Genomic DNA, 6,592 nt, shown 5'->3' with positions numbered 1-6,592 from the left:
ACCCCTACTCTGAATGAAGAATCTTCCAAGGAATTCTGTCTGGTTTAAATTAATAACTTATGCAATGATCAAAATACCACTTGTATGAATCCTTCAGTTACTCCACCTAATGAGAAAGGTCAAAGCAAGGCCCTGTGTGTTGTAAGGCTTGGGGTCCTGCTCCCTTTCCTCCATTTGGAATGAGAGCTCTCCTAACTTTACCTGGAGGCTTCGTGCTGTCAGCACAAAAGCATGTACCTCCAAAAATCTGAAGGACCTTTAGCTCCACTTCTAGCCTGGAGTGATAATAACTATGGCCCTGTTTTTGTTTAAATTTTACAAAAACAACCCTAGCCGGTTTGACTCAATGATTAGAGTGTTGGCCCATGGACTGAAGGTCCTGGGTTCGATTCAGGTCAAGGGCATGTACCTGGTTGCAGGCTCATTCCCTGGCCTCGGTCAGGACGCATGCGAGAGGCAACCAATCGGTGTATCTGTCTCTCTCACATCAATGTTTCTCTCTGTCTCTCCCCATCCCTTCCACTCTCTCTAAAAAAAATCTCAGTGGGAAAAATATCCTTGGTTGAGGATTAACAAAAAATTCACAAAAACAATATAAATATCCCCAAGCTATAAATAAACAAAGAGCTAAAGATAGAGTGAGATGTTTCTTAACTGACTTAGGCAGAATTACTCAGAAAACTGGGCTTAGAGAAAATTTAACCCTATAAGCATTTACTTTCTTGGGAACAATGAAGGGCCAGTGTCACATCTGTTTACCTTTCCAAGTACTGCACTCAGTGGGGACCCGGGGGAAAGACTTTTACAGCTTCTCAGATGTGCTTTGTGGCATCCGTTCAGGAGGCCACAGGTTTCTTTGTTTGTTTCCTTCCACCTTAGGGACATGGTGAATAATGTTAAGAGTTCCTTTTGTTGAACTATACATACTAGCATGGCTTGGACAAGACATTCTTGGTCAGAATGCGCTACTCTAAGTTTGCTTGATTTGCTAACATTTTAACTGAGATTTTTCATCTTTGTTTTTGAGTGAGATTGACTTATACATTTTCCTTGTCATGCTATTCTCTTTTCCAAAGTGGGAACAGGGCTAAGTTCACCATTTAGAAAAAAAATCAGGACTGTTTCATCTATTGCTGGGTCTGGAACATCATTTCCTTGCATGATGGTGGTTCTTTTAGAAGTACATTTTAGTCCATTTTTCCATTTTTTTCCATAGTTATTGGGACTTTTGTGGACCCTTATTAGATCATAGTTTCCCAGCATTTGTTCTTCCTATCTAGATTGTTTAAATACGTTTAAAGGGGATTTCTTCTTTCTAAAATGTCTTACCTTTCACGAACCACACTGAGTTTCTTATTCTCAGTCCTAATATTGTCTTCTATTTTTCTCTTGACTACTGTCAAAAGGTTGAATTATTTTGATATTTTCAAAGAATCATCTTTTTTCCTTCGCTTGTCAATCTTCATTAATTTGTGCTTTTCTGTTGTTTTTTAACAAGTACTTCCTAAAATATACTTAAAAGCAGGAACGGTCTGCTGAGTTGCACTTAGACATATGTTAACGTAAAAAACCATTGAAACCTGTAAAGAATTTTTGTGAGTTTATTTGAGCCAAACTGTCGACATATGCCAGGAAGCAGAACCTCAATGAATTGAGATAGTGCTCCGGAGAATGGCAGGGTTACATCCATATTTACACATGAAATTCATTGGTGACAGATTTAAGGAGGTGGGATTAAGCGAAGCGGGGGAAACCTCTGTGATAGGATAAAAAGTAAAATGATGGACACATACTTAGGTGGGTGCAGGATCAATTAACATGATAATGAAGGAATTTGTAGTATCTATCCTGGCGCCCAGAACATTTGGTTATACCCCAGGGGCTCCAGAATAAGGGAAGTTACAAGTTACCCAGACACTCCAAGGGAATGTTATCTTAGAGGCAAAAAGGCAAATGGGCTCAGTAAGGATCAAAGTTGATCTTGTCAGTGAAGATACTGGCTTAGGACATAACTGCCCACCATAACTGCTTTTAGTTAAAGTTTAATTTCAGACCATCCTTTGTGGTTATTTTAGGTCTCTGAGTCTGCTAGGCTGCCACGCAGGCCTTCCCTGAGCTTGTCAGGTCAGCGTGTGGCCCCTTTCGTCCACACATACTATATCACGCTATTGGTAGTAGTCATTTCTAAAGAGTCTGTACTTTTTAGTTGATATTCTCTATAGTTAAGCCTTGTTTAGAATGGATTTCGTTTTTTGGGTTTGTTTTTTTTTTTCATTTTCAAAGTGGATTGGTTTGGAAAGACTCTTTTTTTAGTCACTGCCTTCAAAAGATATAGCATGTATGTTTTCTTATTTTTATAATAATGGTCATAAAATTTCCATGGGTGTTGGAATAGAACATGTACCCTCTTTACTAAATATTATAATAGATCAATTATATTAGTTGAATAATTGGAGTCATGTAAATCCTTTCACATTTTTTGTCACTATTCTGGCAATTTTCTGAAAGATGTGCAAAAGCAGACGTGATTAATGCATCTTAATTAGTGTTTTAACTTTTTCAGTATGAATATTGGCCCCAATAATTATAAAAATAAGTAAGATTATGTATAGATGGATAAAAGGATAGAAAGATGAGTAGGCATTTAATAAAGCAAGTAGACTAAAAAGTGCATTTTGCTCTAGATGGTGTGTCTGCAGTGTTCACTGTAATTCTTTCAACTTTGCTGTTTGAATATCCATAATAAAATGCTCAAAAGAAACAAAATTTTAAAACCAACTTCTGTTGTGCCCAGATTTCAAGATTCCCAAGAACCCACAGGGAGCCAGCGAGTCCGATGCAAAAGCAAAGAGTCATTTATTTCAAACCTAAGTTTGGCTCCCCTGCCCCCCTTTACTGGCACAGCAGCAGGTGGCAGAGAGAGAGAAAACTCTGTGTGGAGAGAGGTTTTATAGGGGGTTGGGGTAAGGGGAGGAGAAAGGACTGTGGGCCCTGCCGATTGGCCAGGCGCGAGTCGGTGTCTCATTACACAGGATGTGGTCATAGTGATGGCGTGCACTTCCCTTGACTATCATTGGCCAGTCCAGAGAAATCCTGGGCGTGGCCAGCAGCGGCTTGGCTTCCGGGAAGAAGCCTTGCTAAGCACATGGCCAAGGTAAAATGGAGGGCATAGCCCTTACCCTGGGGCAAGGTGGAGGGTGTAGTCCTCGCCCTTTCACTTCATGGAAGTGTGTTTTAAGAACACACATCCAACTAAAGCCCTCAAAGCAAGTTCACGTTTCATCACCTACAGATGCTCATGGAATGAAGTTGATGCAAGAAAATATAACAGCACTGATCTTGCACATAAATGCTAAAATTTAAAATCTAGCTAAAATAATGACAGCAGGAGCTCCAGTGGCGCAATCGGTTAGCGCGTGGTACTTATAACATAATGACAGCAATTAGTACTTAAGTGTTTGCCCTGCGCCAGAACATATATTATCTCATTTATCTTCACAACAGCCTTATGAGGTAACAGCTAATATCACCACTTACCTAAAAACTGTGGTTTACAAAGTGAAGGTATTTTCCCCAGGCCAGACATTCTATCCATGGCACTAGATTCAAACTCAGCTTCATGCGGCTATAGAGCTAACACCTGTTTGTCTGTCTGTAGACCTACTGTGTGAATAGAGTGGCCACTAACTGAACACTTGAAATGGAGGAAGCCTGAACTGAGATGTGTCCTCTGAGTATAAAAGACACCAGATTTCTGACACACACCCATTTGATTTGAGGGGAAAACACACACACACACAAAACAAAACAAAACAAAACAAAACAAAACAAAACAAAAAAAGAAAAATAAATACACCAGATTTCTAAGACTTGGGGCAGAAAAAAGAAAGCAAAATATTTCTGATCATTTTTAATATTATGTGTTGAAGTAATATTTTGAATATATTCGGTTAAATAAAATATATTTTAACATTAATTTTAACTACTACTGGACATTTTTTAATTCTATAGGAGCACATTGTGCCAGCTGAACTTTGAGGAAGATGAAAGGTGTATGCCAACAGGCATGCTCAGACAGGCGGGCAGGTGATGTGGGAAGAATTGTGAGCTGGGTTTTAGCTATGAGGGAGGCTCTCGTGTGAAGATCAAAGGAACCAACACAGGGTGCCTCCCTCACTAAAAGGACTGTCCAAGATTGGGACGTGCTGGTTACTGAGTCCTGCTACACACCGACGCTCTAGTCTGGCTGGATTCACGGAGGCTTGCGGTTGTTCCCTAACACTGACTTTCCCTCACAGCTCATCACAACATCCACTGCAATACAGTGTGAAAACAAATCAGAGCGGAATCCTAGATCACAGAGGGTAAGGCCATGGCCCCGCTGATCCTCCAGGCCCTGGGCTCCGCAGCCAGAGCACTGCAGACCCCGACTCAGAAACCCACGCTCATGTTGAGGCCAATGCTGGGGGGAAGGGCGTGTGAAGGGAAGTAACAGCCTTAGGTACCCTGGTGCCAGATTATGAATTTCTTCCGAGTCTCTCTTAAAGGGAATGGGAAACCACTGAAGGTGCAACAATAGGAAGCAAATTAACATCAGGTTGGCACGAGGGAGTCATTATGGAATTTAACTGAAAGGTTTTGTTAGATTTCCAGGAGTGGGTGCCAAATGTGACACTCTAGCAGGAAGGGAGACGGCTGTAGACAGCCAGAAAAGGGGTCCGGGGAGACTTCTAAACCCTCCCTCTAGACGTTGAATTTCATTCTGTGCCCATTTCCAACGTCCTCCCCATTTCCGAGACTCCCTGACCCCGTCATGCTGTAATGTTGTGATTAGTTTTGTTCATCTTTCCACATGTTTCTGAAGAGACATAAGTCATGGAATGTTTACTGATTATATGTAAGCCGGAAAATATACACACAATGTATGTACAATGAATATTTCCGCTTCAATTATCCTAGCTACATGGTGTCATATGTAAAATAATAGTATTTACGTTCTATTTACCAAAGTAAATGAACTTGTCCAGAATAGTGCAGTCGACATGGCTGTCGTGCTTATATTGAAAACAGCTAAGGGTGGAATGATGGTACATCTCCTCTCAGTTAATCTTTAAACCATCCTCATCAAGTTGCCAACGTAGTTTTCTTGTCTTGTAATCACAGTTCACTCACAACCACATTCATGGTGCCGTGCACTAATGGGGTGTGAAGAGCTTTGCTGGGTGCCTTTCTTACATGACTTTCTAGCATAACTCTGCAGAGTGGGTCTTAATGGGTGTTATTGCACTGATTGAAAGTAGGGGAGGGCGGGGGTAAGGGGAAGAGATCAACCGAAGGACTTGTATACATGTATATAAGCCAAACCAATGGACATGGACAACAGGGGGATGGGAGCATGAGTTTGTGGGGGGGGTGGGGGGAGGTTGGGGGTTAATGGGGGGGATGTGGACACATTTGTAATACCTTAACTAATAATAAAAAAATAAAAAAAGAAAAGAAAAGAAAACTAAAGTTCAGAGACATTTGTCTGCCTCCCTCTAATGGCATCTCTCTGGGACTCCATGATACCTTGAACGCCTCCACATAGACATTCAAATATTAAAAGAGTTTTCAAAGCTAAAAACACTCGGCCCCTCCACTATCCCCCACGATTCTGAATACTTTATCCCAGTCACCTTCTAGTGAGCTTTCCTTACCCACTTCCCACCCCAGTTTCTACTGTTGTTGATCTAATTGGCACCCACTCCATACCTTTATCTGATTTATTGAGGAGAACGAGGAGCAGAATGGAAGGCAGCACAGCATGCATATTCAACCATGGCATCTGGAATTCCTTGGTTAGAGTCCAGTTACTAAAAATGGCTGGGCCTCAGTTTTCACACCTACAAAGTGAAAAATTATGTGTTCTCCCTCCCAGAAAAGTGGGGATACAGAGACGGTGTAGCTAAGAAAAAAGCCAAATTGAGCTAGAGGCCAGATATGACCTTGTCTGGAGAGAAGACAGGTTCAGGTTCTGGTGCACTGCAGGAAAGGTGGTGATGTGGAGCATCAAGAGCAGGCACTCTGGCGCCAACCACCCTGGGTTCAAGTCTGAAGGCTGCCTAGGTTTTCTCTTCGGTTCAACAAGGATAGTAAGACTACGTACCTCACTTAAAAAAAGATCCTGACCAAGAGCCCTCTTAAAACAATACCCAACCTTTTTGAGGTAATTTGTTAGTAGAAGGAGTACCTATAATTCCAGGACAGGCTTAAGTACTTGGGAAGGCTCACCCCTCAAATATTTGTTTATATATTCATTCAAAAAAATGTGTTGAGTATGATGCCAGGTGGGTACTAGACTTACTAGGGGATTACTTTGTAAGTTATATAAATATCTAACTTCTATGTTGTACATCTGAAACTAATGTAATATTGAATGTCAACTCTAATTGAAAATTTTTTAAATTAAAAATAAAATATTCCCCATGAAAAAATATGTATTGAGCACCTGCTCTGTGCCAGATATTATTCTAAGCACTTAGGGTACATCATGAGCCAAATATGCCTGACCTGATGGGGTTTACATCCTCATCAGATTAAGTAGTGGATAATA

The sequence above is a fragment of the Myotis myotis genome, unplaced genomic scaffold (assembly GCF_014108235.1).
Source record: "Myotis myotis isolate mMyoMyo1 unplaced genomic scaffold, mMyoMyo1.p scaffold_m19_p_15, whole genome shotgun sequence".
Classification (NCBI taxonomy): Eukaryota; Metazoa; Chordata; class Mammalia; order Chiroptera; family Vespertilionidae; genus Myotis; species Myotis myotis.
The sequence above is the reverse complement of the archived record's forward strand: the minus strand, read 5'-3'. Positions refer to the sequence as shown.